This window comes from Canis lupus, chromosome 29, assembly GCF_048164855.1.
Source record: "Canis lupus baileyi chromosome 29, mCanLup2.hap1, whole genome shotgun sequence".
In the NCBI taxonomy this organism is placed as follows: Eukaryota; Metazoa; Chordata; class Mammalia; order Carnivora; family Canidae; genus Canis; species Canis lupus.
This window is the reverse complement of record NC_132866.1, coordinates 36,010,746-36,028,626: the sequence shown is the minus strand read 5'-3', so window position 1 is coordinate 36,028,626 and position 17,881 is coordinate 36,010,746. Positions and strand designations below refer to the sequence as shown.

The following is a 17,881-nucleotide window of genomic DNA, read 5'->3' as shown; positions in this document are numbered from 1 at the left end:
TTCAAACATGTAATAAGCCCCTACTACATGCCAGGCATTATGGGATGCTCTCATTTCCATGTCTTTTACCCCCTCACAGGTCCTAACCTAGCTCCCTGAGAAAGTGGGGACACCTGCATAGCACAAATGAGCTAGAGCTATACCAACATACACTAGAAACGACCAGAATGAAAATTCTGCAGCCCAACCATGACTCCACTCAGATTTTCATTTCTAGGCAGTACTGCTAGGAAGAAATGCTCTCCTCCCAGCAAAGTCAAAGGCAATCTTGGTTAGAATGATTCACACAAAGCTTCTCAAACTTGGCTGTACTTTTAAAATCACCTTGGGAGCTTTAAAAAAAAAAAAGTACTTATGCCTGAGTGCCAATTAAATTAGAACACCTGGGGGTGGAGCCAAGACATTCAGTTTTTAAAAGCTCCCAAAGTGATTCTGAGGTATAGCCAGGATAGGGAAATCACAGGTTTATACAGCCCTGCTCTTCAAGTTACAGGTTAGGCTTGTGGTTGTAATTACCCAATGGCTCACCTGTCTGCACTAGACTTCCTTGCTGTGGTAAGAAAAATGCAAGGATGAGGAACAGTGGTGAGCCAACACCTGATTCTATTAAGAGGTCCAGTTAGACAATGAGGAATCAGCCCGGTGCTGCTGTGGACAGCAGATAGTCTCAAATCTGCTTTGAGATTCAGTGGCTCATGCATTAGCCTCTTTAGTGTTCTTTCATCTGGATGCTGCTGTTTTGTTCCACAACAGAGCCAAATACCCACATCTGAGCTCAGCAACAAACTCAGGTGAGAGGATGAGGCATCAATTTTTCAAACTAATGGGTAACATGCAGCTTTGCTTATTATACTGTGATAATACTGCAGACTTCTCAGGGTAAGAGGCAATCGATTCTCTGCTTACGGTCAGGACAACCCAGGTATAGAAAGGGGAACAGCCCAATTTATGCCCAAGAGGCTACCAGAAAGGTGCAGGGAAGGAGTACCTAGCTTTCTGAACCCTCGAGAGACAGACTGTAGTCTACATACTACTTCAAGGGCAGCCGCACACAAAACCTTCCTCTCCCCCCAGCTTCTTGTCTCTAAGAAAAGAGGGTATTTCTGAAAGTCTCAGGACTTTCAGGGATCATGTACTTGAGTAGCTTAAGAAAACAGGTCATCAAAGCAAAACACCTGGGTTCAAATTTTGACATTACTACTTGTCACCCATGTGACTTTGGGCAATTACTTCTGAATTATTTTCCTTAATAAGAAAGGAGTTATGCTAGTGCTTACCCATTAAGGTTATTACTATGCGACAAAGCACAAGGAGTGAGCACAGTGCTCAGCACATAGTGGTGCTCGTCAATGTAAGTTATTCTTAATGTAAATGTACCTCTCAGAGGTATGTGCAGTTTAAGTTTATACTAGGAACTCAGGTCTTCTCAGGTCCCATCAGAGTCCGGGCTGCCGGTCATGAGTACCTCCTATTAGCTTAGTCACACACACTCTGGGCCAGAGAGAAGTGGGGTGGTGACCCATTAGGAAATACCTCATGGGAAAATATAAAAGAGGCTTTGGAAATGAAGCAGGGAACCTCAGCAAATAGCATACTCACATCCAACATTGTGACTAAGTATACACACACAGCACAGACTTTCTGCATTGACAACTTCCTCATCAATTGAGTCTTTAATAAAAACTAAGGCAGAATGCCATCTTTTGTTAGATTAATACAATCATAAGAATTACCTCCCACACACTAAGCACATCACACAGTAGTTTTGTCACATGTAGAACAGCACCGGGTACACATTTCACTCCTGGGAGAATATGGTGTTTTCAAATAAGTGCTCTTAAGATAATACTTCCTTCCAATCTTAAGATCATTCTTTCCAGCTGGTTGACTGGTTATCAGACATTTCTTATCAGCTAAATTCTCCAGGTTCACCCAGAACACATCAGGTTGGACCCAAATGTGAGTATAATAAACAGTTATGTACCATGTCCAAGTTTATTGCAGTTTTAACTAATCAAAAATCGATACTATTGAGTGGGTAGCCTTTATTATGTACTAGAAACTATGCTAAGCATTTTGCAATACCCTGTTTTAGATAATCTTCAGAACATCCCTGTGATATTTTATGTATATGGAATTCAAAGCTTAGGAAAGTTCAGTTCATAGTTATGATACAAGTTATGAAGTAGCAGACCCAGAATTTGCATGTACGTATTTCTAACTCCCAGAAGCAAATGGTTAACCACAAAGTCTACTGAGAAAGCAGCATGCCAATACAACGTTCTGCACCAGATGGGGCTAAGACCCAGTCAACAAAAACTGAGGTAGAATTTGCTCCTATCCCTTACATGCTGGTTATTTCCTTTCAAATTTTCACCAGATTGATGTCACCAGTCAAGTTAAAAAAATAAAACAAAAAACAGCAAAGGTATGAAATAAAATACCTATTTTTGGGAAGAAAAACTGATGATTTTAAGAATATCCACAAAATAGTCACTTTTACTAAAAAATGCAGTTATATAAAGTTGTAGAATATGGGGAGTCCCAGTAGCTCAGCGGTTTAGCGCCGCCGTCAGCCCAGGGCATGATCCTGGAGACCCAGGATCGAGTCCCACCTCAGGCTCCCTCTGCCTGTGTCTCTGCCTCTCTCTCCTTCTGTGTCTCTCATGAATAAATAAATAAATAATCTTTTAAAAAATTGTAGAATAACTAGTAAAATATCTGTATTATAGCTTTCTTTCCTATAATTTTCTTGTTGCTACTAAGAAAAAAAAAATTACCACAAACTTAGCAAGTTAAAACAACATGAACTTGTGCTTTGACAGTTGTGGAGGTGAGAAGTCCAACATTAGTCTCACTGGCCAAAGTCAGGGTATTGGCAAGACCGGTTCCTTCCAGGAAGGATGGCACTTGGGAAGAATGTTTCTTTGACCTTCCAGCTTTAAAAGACACCCCGTTGCCTCGGTCCCATTGCTTCCTTACACCACGGCAATCAAGTCCTGCTTCCACTTGTATACCTACTTCCTACTGGCTTTGGGCCTCCCGCCCCACTCTTATAGGATCCTTGTGAGTGCATTGGGCCCACCTGGATAACACAAAATACTGTTCCCTTAACTTGATCACATTAATAAAGTCTATTTTTGCCAAAGAAGGTAACATATGCACCAGCTCTAGGTTGTTAGGTTGGGGGCCATTATTCTATTGCAATTACCAACATGTTTTTTAAATTATGACAAAATTTTAAAATTAACTAGAAAAGAAGGCAACCTTTTCATAAGCACCTGTGTCCAATTTCCAATTAATTCATGGGTTTGGAGGCTGACTTTCATGGCTAAGTAATGATGTTTTTTTTCTTTTGGCTGGAAACTTTCTGGAGCACGTGGGTGCAGTGACTGTGTACTGTCTGGGTTACTGAGCAGCTTGGATGAGCATCTGTGGAGGAATCACTGTGGTGGGTTATATTTAAAAACTGTTTCTTCCAAATGTTCAGAACAGAGCCAGGTCTGCACTAAGAAGCAGCCTTAAATCTGCTGCAGAAAAAAAAAAAGGTAGAGATTATAAAATGCAGAAGGCAGTTACCTTCAATTCGTTTAACATTAGCAGCTCACTAATAATGAGTGACAAAGCGAAGAGGATTAGAGAGGGGAAAACATGTCGCTTCTTGGCTGATCATTGAACCAGTTAATCCTATTCTGATTAGAAGTGAGTAGAGCAAGAAAACATGGGCATCAGCTTCCCCGGAGTTTTGTCTTCTAGCCATGGAAAAGAAGAACCAGAGTGCTCAGTGCCTTTTAAATGGGGCTGGATACCAAAACCAAAACCAAAACAAAACAAGAAACAAAGAAAGAAAAAAAAAAACTCAGTAAAGTCTGAGTTAGGGTGAGCCCAAGCAGAAGGGTATTTGCTTTGTTTGGTTTCTTCCTTAAACTGGTAACCAGAGAAGATCTATTCTCTCAGTGCCCTGAGGAGAGATGTACAGTCTCCTGATCTCCAGGGTGATGAGGAAAGAGCTGTACACCTGTTGCTACACACAGCTCCAGGTTCTCAAGGTTCCAGCTGCAGCTTCTAAAAGAATCAAGTGAAATTGAAAGGACATTTGTAAAGATATGAACACAGCTCCAATACGAGGAAGTTCCTATTTACCTAAATGTGTCCCCTTTTTTCAGGCTCGCTTCTTCTCATAACATTTCAATGTGTATTTCCATCTTCTAGGAGGGCATTAATGGATACATATGTTACTTTCTTAAGAAACTATAATATAGCTTCTTTTTAAAAATAATCTAATGTGAACATATGTATAAGATACTCTACAACAAACTAGCCATAGCTGATAAAATATTCTTATTCCTCTAATTAGAATTCCCTTCCCATCAGTGAGGGGGAGGGAGGGAGAGAGAGAGAACTTTTTGGCTTATAGTTCATAAAACTTGCTGCAGTGCTTCTCAGACTTTAGTGTGCACACAAAACACCTAAGGATTTTGTTAAAATGTGAATTCTGACCCAGTGCGAGAAGAGGAGGGTCATAGATTCTCTATTTCTTACACATCCCTGAAGTGACATCATCATTGTTCTTCTTCCCCCTGTGAATGGTGATGTCATAGAGACATCTGTTTATAAAATAACAGATTTCCCAAGTGCCCCCCTGCCCCCGACCTCCCCACAGAGCTGTAGCTTTAACAAGGCCTTCCGATTATTTCTATACCACCAGTCTTATACCAATTCAACAAGCAGAATGGACACGACAGTTACAATTCAAATGCTTGCCAGGGGCGTGTGGTCACCGAAATGCTCAGGGTGGACTGATTTTATCATCAGTGATGAGCTGGCTGGTGTGGGACTGAGCTTCAGGCCTTCCTCACATGCCTTGTCACATGCTCTGCAACCATAACACAAGGACAAATAAACATTGCCAGTACACAGGCCACCAGTTTGTAACCTCTGAGCCTAGAGCTGGCAGTCTGAGCAGTTTGAAGGTCATGACCCCTGTGAGAATTTGATGTCTACCACCAGAAAAACCTACAAACACATGCACACAGTTCATAAACAGTTTCACGAAGTTGCCTATTTCCTAGTTCATCCATAGATTCCCTGAAGGGTTCATGACCTTGGGCTGAGGATCCCTGGGGCACCCTGCAAACACCATCTGTCTCAGCGATGGACAGCCTACTCGTTTCAAATCTCATCTTGCTGTCATTTGATTCCTCTGGATCAGCCCTAGAACCTTTCCCTGAAATGATCCACTGTGCCTGGCTAAGGGCTTCTACCCCCCAAGCCCCAGTGCTGTGTGAGCCTGGCCTCAGAACCTGAGTTTCACCCTATCTGCCTCAATTTCCCATCCTGTCCTGACTTGCTTCCTGATTGAGCCTCTAAAAGTCCCCCTCCAATTGTAATGATCTCTTTCTAGGCCAAGTGTCTGTATTTTAAGCCCTCTCTGTCAATCTCCCAGCTTTGAGATTGCTACCTTTAGTCAGAAGTTATTACTTAAAAGACATGTCATTTGATCACTTCGTATCTTACCTTCCTCCTCCAAGAATCCTCTTTACCATGCCAGGAAAGGTCTTATACTTCTTATCTTTGCAGTTTTAGCAATCTTAAAAGCCTCTGCTTAGAAGGACTTTCTTTTTCACTCTTTCTGGGGAAAAAAAAGTTTAAAATGCAAGTATATTTTGAACAGAACACAATTATACTTCAGAGGATGTGAAAAAAAATGTAAGAAAATTAGCATTAAAATAAAGAAATGAAGTCTTCCATTTGGATTTGGATTGCTTCTAATGTACTTGCATGCACACAAACACATCACAGAACTTTGGCATTGTCCGTTTATTCGGTTTCATTATTTTATCACCTATTCCTGTAAATTTTCTTAGGAATTTATGTTTCATAATATTTCTTACACTCCATTGTGTAACAGTAGAGGATCATAGAATAGAACATTACTACTGAGTTGTAATATATGACATTATACACTGAAATTTTTTGTTGTAACTTTTCTTCACTTAAAAAGAACACAAATAATTAATTGATTATAAAGGCAAGACTAAGAAGTATCAGCAAATATTAGTTTTTCCCTTATTGTGAAGTTTATAACATTGTAACTGTGAAAAATAAGAGGAGGGGATGATCTAAAGACTTAAACACTGCTACCTTATCTACATGATGATTGGGAAGCTGTTAGCTACTGAGTTTTCTGTTTTACATGATGAAGAAGAGATTTTACAGTTCAAGAAATAGTTTGTTTGAATATAAACCTCTTTCTTGATAAGAAGACTTAGTGTTTAGGGTCCAGAATGAGGCTCTCCATTGTCATTTGGTAATAATGGGAATCAGTTTGATCTAGGAGAGTGAAATTTTCAACCAACAGAGAATTGATCAAAGTGAAAATATGCGGAGATTGAGCCTACAAAATAGAGTTGGTCTCATAAAAACAGCATATCTGAGACCTGTATGAATATCATAAATACCCAAAGTAAGATTGTGACAATTATGAATGGATAGGTCAGTCAACCTAGCATTTAAAAGACTTTATAAAGTCAAATTATAGTACTGCCCACCCACCATTATGAAATTTTGTTCAAGAGACTATTTGTATTGTTATGCAGAGAAATCAAGCCATTGTAGGCTAATTCCATTAAATATTTGACTCCTCTGACCATTTTTTCTTGATCCCATGTGTATTGTTCTTCCATCATTGATGTAACAAATTTTCACAAACCAAGTAACTTAAAACAACACAAGTTTATTTTCTTATAGTTCTGGAGGTTGGAAATCTGAAATGAGGCTAAAATCAAAGTATCAGTTGGGCTAGTTTCTTCTGGAGACTCTAAGGGGGGAATCCCTTCTTTTCCTCAGCTAACTTCTGGTAGCTATTAGCATTCCTTGGCTTGTGGCTGCACCACTATGATCTTTGCTTCTATTGTCACAATGCTTCCTACTACCCTAATCTGTTTTCTACATTTTATAAGGACCCCTGGAATTACATCAGGACCACCTGGATACTTAGTGCAACACAAACCTCTCCATCTCAAGATCTTTAAATTAGCCACATCTGAAATATCCTTTGCCATATAAAGTAACAAAGATTCAGGAATTAGGATGCAGACACATTGAGGGTGTTATTCAGCCTAGCACATCGTGCTTATTGAGCAACCTTCCAATTATGACTTGGATTCCCCTATGTACTTTTCTATTAAGAAATAAAGAGCTATCCATGCAGACTTAAGTATTTTAGTACTTACATATCATAATTCTCAAAATAAATTAAAGAAATGATAGTCTGGTCTTATATATCAGGCTTAGAGTTTATATTCTGTCCTGATCTATTTTCAGTGTACCCTCATTGTCAGATTTTTGAAGTCTGTAAGGGTAAAATTCAGACCCTGCTAAGGAGAGTTCTCCAAATCTATAAACAGTATCTTTCCACAAGATGCCCTGCATTAATTAATAACCTCATAATCACAGTGGCTTACTTGTAACAATTGACACTAGTCAAAATTGTGTAGGTCAACTAAGGCTTTGTTTCTCCTCTTCTCTTTCTCAGTACTGGATTAAGTAGAAGACTATACTTGAGACATGTGGTTCTTAGGGCAAAGAAAAAGAGTAGTGATGCAAACACACACACACACACACACACACACACAAACAACAAAAACTAAACTAAATTAAAATCACTTACCTAAGTAAACAAAAGCAGGTAAATTGTGGATAGAAGCCTAAACTGGAAGAAGAGACCTACACAAAGGTGAGTTTTCCTTTTTGCTCATGGCTCTGCACTCAAGACATACCCAAGTCACTGAACTCCTTTGCACATCAGTGGCATTGGTGGCAAAATCTCTGATAGAGATCCTCTTTTCTTATCAATGGAATCAGAAATAGGAATTTAGCAGGATGGAGGGAGTGGGAAAGTCCTGGAGAAGGAAGAGCTAAGAGGAGATTCCCTAACTCTGTATGAACCTACCCAAACCTTGAAATCATTCATAAATTATGCATTTGCAGGGCAGATCAAAGTAGCATAGCAAAGGCTTTGAGAACTGAACTGAAATTAGAAACACTTCTCACAAGAGGAAGCACAATTTCTGGTCTGAACCCAAACAGTTCCAAAATTACTGACTAACTCAAAGATAATACAAAATGTGACTAAGTCTCATTGGAGAAGATAATAAGTAAATGCCAACTACAAGATGACCCAGATGCTAGAATTGCCAAAGATTTATAACCAGCTATTATAACTAGCAGAAGTGTGTGGAAATGAGTGAAAAGATAACAGTTTTGAGCAGAGAAATAGAAACTATTAAAAAACACAGGAGAATTTTAGAAATGGAAACTATGTCTGAAACTAAAATTTCACTGGCTCATCCAACAACTGAATAGAGATGAAAGACAAAAAAAAGTCAGTAAGCTTGAATATAGAGAAATATAAAATATTGAATCTGAACAATAGACAAAAAAGATTTTAAAAAATTATCAGAACCTCAGAGTTCTATGGGACAATATCTAACACATATGTTGTTAGAATTCTAGAAAGAGGGGGGAAAAGATTCAGGTGGAAAAAATAATTTAATAATTTATGTCCCCAAACATGCCAAATGTGGTGAAAAAATTAAATTTACAGATTAAAAAAGTTCGGTGAACCCCATGTAGAACAAACTCACAGAAAATTACAACTGAACACGTCAAAATCAAACAGCAGAAAACCATGCACACAAAATCTTAAAATAGCTAGCAAAAAAAGCAATCATTGCAGATAGGAGAGCAATTTGAATGAGCACAGAATTCTTATCAGAAACCAGAAGACAGTAGAACTACACCTTTGAAGTGCTGAGAGAAAAACGCTCAGTCCAGAATTTTACATCTAGTGAAAATATCCTGGAGAAATGAAGGCAAAACTAAACATTACCAGATAAAAGAAAATATAAAAAATTCATCGCCAACAGACCTCCTCTAAAATAATTGCTAGAGGATGATCAAGTTGAAGGGAAATGATGCCAGAGGAAAAGTTAAACCTTTGGGAATGAAGAAAGAGCAAGAAAATGTGAATATCTATTCAAATGTGAAAACCTACTTTTTCTTCTAAGTTCTTTAAAATATGTATGACGAATAAAAGCAAAAATTATAACATTATCTCAAAGGAGTTGAATAATTGTAGATGAAATTCATATGTCACCTCTAACACAAAGGGTAATGAGAGGAAGTAAATTTACCTGTATGGTTCCAAGAATTCTACATTTTATAGGAAGTGGTACAGTGTTAAATCTAAACAGTGAGAAATTGCATAGGTATAGTGTAATATAGAAAGAATAATAAGAGATAGAGCCAAACAGCCAACAGGCAAATGAAAATGGAATGCGAAAAAAATATTCAGATAATCCAAAAAAGACAAGACAGAAAGGAGGAACACAAACCAAAGCTAAAGAGAAGATAAATTAAATGGTAGTCTTAAGTCTAACCATATCAACAATTATGTAAAATATTAGTGGTCTAAAGAAAACACTCCAATTACAAGACAGAAATTAATAAGCAAGACCTAACTATATACTGCCTCAAAGTGACAAATTTTACATATAAAGGCAAAGACAATGTGAAAGGAAATGGAAGGAAGAGGAGATGAAGATATACCATGAAAATGATAAGTATAAGAAAGCTGGAATGACTACTTTTATATTAGAAGAAAAGGATTTGAATATAAAAATTAAGGAACTTTAAGATAAAAAAGGACATTTCATGATGATAAAAGACATAATCATTCAAGAAGACATAATAAATTAAAATGTGTATTCACTTAATGATGGAAATTCAAATTATATGAATAAAAAATCGAAGAATTAAGGGAAGAGAGAGACCACTGTACGATTAAAGTAGAAGATTTTAACATCTATTTTTCAATAATTTATAGGCTCACTAACCATTTAAATATTAGGAAGGACATAGAGATCTGAATACCTTTAAACACTCCAACTCAGTTGACATTCATAGAACACTGCATTCAACAAGTGTGGAATATACATTTTTCAAGCTCACATGGAACATTCACCAAAGGAGACCATACACTGAGTCATAAAGCAAGTCACAATATTTTTATGGGACTGAAATCATACAAAGGTTATCCTCTGAGCACAATAGAATTTGATTTAAAAATTAATAAATTAATATATTTAGGAAAACTCTATATAGAGTTTGAAAAACATACTTCTAAATAATTGACAGGTGAAAGACAAAGGCACAGGGAAATTTTAAAATATTTTGTAGGGCAGGCCAGCAGGCTGGAAATTGAAGGTAAGAGTTGATGTAGCAGTCTTGAGTCTCAAGTCTGCAATTCAGTCACGATGCTCTGCTGTAGTCTTCAGGCTGAATTCCTTCTTTGAGAAACCTCAGTTTTTTGTTCTTAAGACTCTCAACTAACTGGGGGAAGCCCACTCATATTTTAAAGGGTGATCTGTTTTATTTGAAGGCTAGTGATGGCAAATGTTAACTATATCCACCTACAAATACCTTCACAGTAACAATTATTCTAGTGTTCTACCAAACAACCATACACCTAGGTCAAGTTGACACACAAAAAATTAACTATCACATATATTACATCAAAATGTGAAAGATGTGGGGAGGGAAACAGTCATTCAGATCCAGGAGATAGAGAAGTCCCCCCCTAAAATCAATAAAAAACATTCAACACCTCAACATTTAATAGCAAAACTTGCAAATTCCAAAGACAAAGAGAAAATCCTTAAAGCAGCAAGAGACAAGAGATCCCTAACTTATATGGGGAGAAATATTAGATTAACAGCAGACCTCTCCACAGACATCTAGCATGCCAGAAAGGGCTGGCAGGATATATTCCGGGTCCTGAATGAGAAGAACATGGAGCCAAGAATACTCTATCCAGCACGCTGTCACTCAGAATAGAAGGAGAGATAAAGAGCTTCCAAGATAGGCAGAAACTGAAAGAATATGTGACCACCAAACCAACTCTGCAAGAAATATTAAGGGGCACTCTATAAAAGAAAGAGGACACTCAAAGAAATACTCTGCAAAACAGGGACTGAATAGGTATTACGATGACACATTTATTGCGTCGTCATAATAGATATGAATTTATCATATCTTTCAATAGTAACTCTGAACGGGAATGGGTTTAATGATCCCATCAAAAGACGCAGGGTTTCAGACTGGATAAAAAGCAAAACCCATCTATTTTCTGTCTATAAGAGACTCATTTTAGACCTAAGGACACCTACAGTCTGAAAATGAAAGGTTGGAGGACAATTTAACATTCAAATGGTCCTCAAAAGAAAGCAGGAGTAACAATCTTCATATCAGATAAATTAACATTTATCCCAAAGACTGCAGTAAGAGATGAAGAGGGACACTATATCATACTTAAAGGATCTATCCAACAAGAGGACCTAAAAATCATGAATATTTATGCTCTTGTGGGAGCTGCCAAGTATATCAATCAATTAATAACCAAAGTAAAGACATATTTAGATAATAATACATGAATACTGGGAGATTTCAACATAGCGCTTTTGCAAATGACAGATCTTATAAGCAGAACATCAACAAAGAAACAAGAGCTTTAAATGATACACTGGACCAGATGGATTTCACAGATATATACAGAACTTTGCATCCAAATGCAACTGAATACACATTCTTCTTAAGTGCACATGGAACTTTCTCCAGAATAGACCACATACAGGGTCACAAATCAGGTCTTAACTGATACCCTATGTATTTTCAGACCATAATGTTTGAAACTTGAACTCAATCACAAGAAAAAATTTGGAAGAAACTCAAACACATGGAGGTTAAACAGCATCCTGCTATCCTGCTGAAAGATGAAAGGGTCAACCAGGAAAATAGAGAAGAATTAAAAAGATTCATGGAAAGTAATGAGAATGAAGATACAACCATTTAAATCTTTGGGATACAGCAAAAAAGCAGTTCTAAGAGGGAAATATATCACAATACAAGCTTCCCTCAAAAAACTGAAAAAAACTCAAATACCTTAAACCAAAGGGACTGGAAAAAGAACAGCAACTAAAACCTACAACAAGCAGAACAACAAAGTTGATAAAGATTCCAGCAGAACTCAATGAAATAGAGACCAAAAGAACGATAGAACAGATCAACAAAACCAGGAGTTGGTTCTTTGAAAGAATTAATAAGAAAGATAAACCATTAGCCAGCCTTATTAAAAAAAAAAAAAGACTCAAATTAATAAAATCATGAATGAAAAAGGAGAGGTCACAACCAATACGAAGGAAATACAAACGATTTTAAAAACATATTATGAGCAGCTATACGCCAATAAATTAGGCAATCTAGAAGAAATGGACACATTTCTGGAAAACCACAAACTACCAAAACTGGAACGGGAAGAAATAGAAAACCTGAACTGGCCAATAACTAGGGAGAAAATTGAGCAGTCATCCAAAACCTCCCACGACACAAAAGTCCAGGGCCAGATGGCTTCCCAGGGGAATTCTATCAAATGTTTAAAGAAGAAACAGTACCTATTCTACTAAAGCTGTTCTGAAAGATAGAAAGGGATGGAATACTTCCAAACTCGTTTTATGAGGCCAGCATCACCTTAATTCCAAAACCAGACTAAGACCTCACCAAAAGGAGAATTATAGACCAATATCCCTGATGAACACAGAAGCAAAAACTCTCAGCAAGATACTAGCCAATAGGATCCAACAGTACATTAAAAAGATTATTCACTATGACCAAGTGGGATTTACCTCCCGGGATGCAAGGCTGGTTCAACACTCATAAAACAATCAATGTGATAGATCATTTTAACAAGAGAAAAAACAAGAACCACGTGATCCTCTCATTAGATGCAGAGAAAGCATTTGACAAAATACAGCATCCATTCCTGATCAAAACTATTCAGAGTGTAGGGATAGAGGGAACACTCCTCAACATCTTAAAAGCCATCTACGAAAAGCCCACAGCAAATACCATTCTCAATGGGGAAACACTGGGAGCCTTTCCCCTAAGATCAGGAACAAGACAGGGATGTCCACTCTCACCACTGCTATTCAACATAGTACTAGAAGTCCTAGCCTCAGCAGTCAGACAACAAAAAGAAATAAAAGGCATTCAAATTGGCAAAGAAGAAGTCAAACTCTCCCTCTTTGCAGATGCCATGACACTGTACATAGAAAACCCAAAAGACTCATGATTGCTAGAACTCATACAGCAATTTGGTAGTGTGGCAGGATACAAAATCAATGCCCAGAAATCAATGGCATTTCTATACACTAACAATGAGACTGAAGAAAGAGAAATTAAGGAGTCAATCCCATTTACAATTGCACCCAAAAGCATAAGATACTGAGGAATAAACCTAACCAAAGAGGTAAAGGATCTATACCCTAAAAACTGTAGAACACTTCTGAAAGAAATTGAGGAAGACACAAAGAGATGGAAAAATATTCCGTGCTCATGGATTGGCAGAATTAATATTGTGAAAATGTCAATGTTACCCAGGGCAATATACACGTTTAATGCAATCCCTATCAAAATACCATGGACTTTCTTCAGAGAGTTAGAACAGATTATTTTAAGATTTGTGTGGAAGCAGAAAAGACCCCAAATAGCCAGGGGAATTTTAAAAAAGAAAACCATATCTGGGGGCATCACAATGCCAGATTTTAGGTTGTACTACAAAGCTGTGGTCATCAAGACAGTGTGGTACTGGCACAAAAACAGACACATAGATCAATGGAACAGAATAGAGAACCCAGAAATGGGCCCTCAACTCTATGGTCAACTAATATTCGACAAAGTAGGAAAGACTATCCACTGGAAAAAGGTCAGTCTCTTCAATAAATGGTGCTGGGAAAATTGGACAGCCACGTGCAGAAGAATGTAACTAGGCCATTCTCTTACACCAGACACAAAGAAAAACTCAAAATGGGTGAAAGGTCTAAATGTGAGACAAGAATCCATCAAAATCCTAGAGGAGAACACAGGCAACACCCTTTTTGAACTCGGCCACAGTAACTTCTTGCAAGATACATCCACGAAGGCAAAAGAAACAAAAGCAAAAATGAACTATTGAGACTTAATCAAGGTAAAAGGCTGCTGCACAGCAAAAGAAACAGTCAACAAAACTCAAAAGACAACCTACAGAATGGGAGAAGATATTTGCAAATGACCTATTATATAAAGGGCTCGTATCTAAGATCTATAAAGAACTTATTAAACTCAACAGCAAAGAAACAAACAATCCAGTCATGAAATGGGCAAAAGACATGAACAGAAATCTCACAGAGGAAGACACAGACATGGCCAATAGCACATGAGAAAATGCTCTGCCTCACTGGCCATCAGGGAAATACAAATCAAAACCACAATGAGATACCACCTCACACCAGTGAGAATGGGGAAAATGAAAATGAAAATAGGGAAACAACAAATGTTGGAAAGGATGTGGAGAAAGGGGTACCCTCTTGCACTGTTGGTGGGAATGTGAACTAGTACAGCCCCTCTGGAAAACTGTGTGGAGGTTTTCAAAGGGGTAAAAATAGACCTGCCCTACAACCCAGCAATTGCATTGCTTGGGGATTTACCCAAAAGATACAGATGCAGTGAAGAGCCAAGACACCTGCACCCCGATGTTTATAGCAACAATGTCCACAATAGCCAAACTGTGGAAGGAGCCTCGGTGTCCATCGAGAGGTGAATGGAAAAGAAGCTGTGGTCTATGGATACAATGGAATATTATTCAGCCGTTAGAAACAACAAATACCTTCCATTTGCTTCAACATGGATGGAACTGGAGGGCATTATGCTGAGTGAAGTAAGTCAATCAGAGAAGGATAAACATTATATGGTCTCATTCATTTGGGGAATATAAAAAATAGTGAAAGGGAATAATGGGGAAAGGAGAGAAAATGAGTGGGAATATCAGTGAGGGTGACAGAACATGAGAGACACCTAACTCTGGGAAAAGAACAAGGGGTAGTGTAAGGGGAGGTAGGTAGGGGGTTGGGGTGACTGGGAGATGGGCACTGAGGGGGGCACTTGATGGGATGAGTACTGGGTGTTATGCTATATGTTGGCAAATCAAACTCCAATAAATTTTTTTTAATTTTAAAAATAAAAATAATGTGGAAGATGAAGGTGAAGTGATGCTTAGGGGGTAATTTTTAGCTTTAAATACCTAAATTTGAAAAGAATAAAGATCTAAATACAATGACACATTGGTCTACCTTAAAAATAAGCCAGAAAAAGAGCAAAGTAATCCCGAAGTAAGTAGAGAAAGGAGACAATAAGTAGAATTTAACGAAATAAAAAGTGGACAGAAAACAGAGCATTTATAGGTCAAAAATGCTTTTTTTGACAATATCAATAATATTGAGAAATCTCTAACTATATTGATGAAGGATTAAAAATAACAGAAATCTCCCATGGTCGAAACCAAAAGGTTATTATCATTAACATATACAACTTTATTATAACAAATTGAACAACTTAGATGAAATGGACAACTGCCCAAATAGCAAAATTTACCCACATAGACACAAGTATGAACAGAAATAGGAATAATTGAAATAAGAATTTAATGTGATATCAAAACATCCCCCAAAGAAAACTCTAAGTCAAGAAGATCTTACATGGAGCCTGCTTCTCCCTTTGCCTGTGACTATGCCTCTCTCTGTATGTGTCTTTCATGAATAAATAAGTAAAATCTTAAAAAAAAAGATTTAAGTAGACACTTCACCAAAGAAGATATACAAACTGTCAATAAGCATATAAAAAATGCTCAACATCATTAGCCATCAGGAAAAGGCAATTTAAATAATAATGTAATATATACTCATGAGAATAGCTACAATTAGAATAATTGACCATACTATGTACTTGGCAAGGTTGTGGAACAATATGAATTGTCATACACTTCATCTGGGAATATAAAACAATACAATTAATTTGCAAAACTATTTTGTTTTTAAGATTATATATACACATATTATATATATGTATGCATATACACATATATACACATATTATATATGTGTATATATAATATATATATTGAATGTTATTATATATGTATATATATGTATATGTATGTGTATATATATACACATATATATAATAACATCCAACTATTACACTTCTAGGAATTAATTCAAGAAAAGCATATGTATATAAGTTTTTACATAGATCTGTACACAAAATGTTCATAGTAGCTTAATTATAATAGACAAAATCTGGAAACAACTCAAAAGTTCCCTGACAAATGAATGGGAAAACACATCATGAATGATTCATATACAATGGAATATCACTCAGCAATTAAAAGGGAAGAAGTAGTGATAGAGGCAACAATTTGGATGAATGTCAGAATCATTATTTTGAAGAAAAGAAATTGGGGGAAAAATCTGCATTATTCCATCTATTTAAAGCAGAAAAACTGACAAAACCAATTATGCTGTTAGAAAACAGTATTGTTACTTTTGAGGAGTGATAGTGTTTAGGAAGGGAATGGGAGAGGCTTCAGTAATCCTTATTATGTTTTTTAGTTCTTGATGTGGGTACTGATTATATAACTGTGTTCATGCAAAGAAAATTCATCAAACTTAATGATCTGTGCACATTTCTATATATATAAATTTCAAAATATAATCCAATATAAATTTCAAAATACAAAAACAAAAGAACATGACTACAGACTGCATTTTTTATTCCTTTGAGCAGTTAATAAAGCTATTTGTATTTGCATTTGCCCCAATGATTCCATCACATTGTGTCAGAGGTTCACAGTCTATTCTTACACTTGAAAGCTTGGTAGCTGTCTCATCGTCTTCATTGACTAATACCAGCACCTGTATTAGCCAACAATGGTAGCCACATGAACATTACAGACCTCTTGGCTGACATCTAATAAAAATAAGCCTCTATTCTGTTTAGAGAACATTTGCAGGACATTCTAAGTTTATTTATGCACACACACCACCACCACCACCACCACCACTACTACCACCTCTACCATTGCTAAGGAAAAGAACAAAAATTATAGCTATTGAAAGTAGTATTCTTTGCTATATGTTTGCCTAGTTCCCTTCTTCTGATGACCATAAGGAAGAATAATGATAATTCTGTCATTATTTTGGGCAATAATTGCTTTTTTGTACAATCCTAATTGGCTAATGCTTTTTCAAACTCAGGCCATGTGCAGATGGTCATGATTCTATGAATAAATAGGCGGACTTTTATACCAAATCTGAAACAAATATTTGCCTCTCCAGGTCAAGTACTGACGGAGTTATCTGTTAGAAACCTTGTCTTAACCCCAGGAAGTAAGCTCCAGGGGAAAATTAACTGAGGGAAAATGTGGTGACCTGGGAAAAACTTGAATTCTCCCCCAGGGAAGACAAAAGATTGTCCACAGAACACATCAGAGCCCAATGACAGATACTAAGATATAAGAAGTTATGAAAATTTGATTTAAAAAATAGTCCCAATTATATTCCTAATTGTATCCATGCTTCTTGAAGATATAACTTTGCAGCCTATCCTATTAAAATGATGAGCCTCTTGGGGTACCTGGGTGGTGCAGTTGGTTGAATGGACTCTTGGTTTCAGCTCAAGTCATGATCTCAGGGCCATGATATCGAGCCCCTTGTCAGGCTCCACACTCATCATGGAGTCTGCTTGAGATTCTCTCTCCTTTTCCCTCTGCTTCTCCCACTCATGTTCCCTCCCTCTCTCAAATAAATAAACAAACCTTAAAAACAAAACAAAACAATGAGCCTCTTTGTTTACCCTCTTGAGTCTAGGCCAGTCTTGTGACTTGCTTGGGCTAATAAAATATGGACAAAGTGATTTACTAGTTCCGAACCTAAGTCTCAAGAGGTATGTG

At 37.2% G+C, this 17,881-nt stretch overlaps 1 long non-coding RNA gene across 5 annotated transcripts in view; it reads right to left on the bottom strand.

Annotated features, from left to right (window-relative positions):
* Window positions 1-17,881, bottom strand: part of LOC140621164 (uncharacterized) — a 182,724-nt gene that overhangs the window by 160,389 nt on the left and 4,454 nt on the right. The window contains exons 2-5 of one of the 5 annotated variants that reach the window (XR_012020894.1): window positions 5,518-5,632; window positions 4,750-4,876; window positions 4,144-4,208; window positions 3,268-3,530 (exon numbers count right to left, since the gene is read on the bottom strand). This is a non-coding gene — a long non-coding RNA (uncharacterized lncRNA). The remainder of the gene's footprint in view (window positions 1-3,267; window positions 3,531-4,143; window positions 4,209-4,749; window positions 4,877-5,517; window positions 5,633-17,881) is intronic. The other 4 variants (XR_012020896.1, XR_012020897.1, XR_012020898.1 and 1 more) reach the window with 4 other exon arrangements.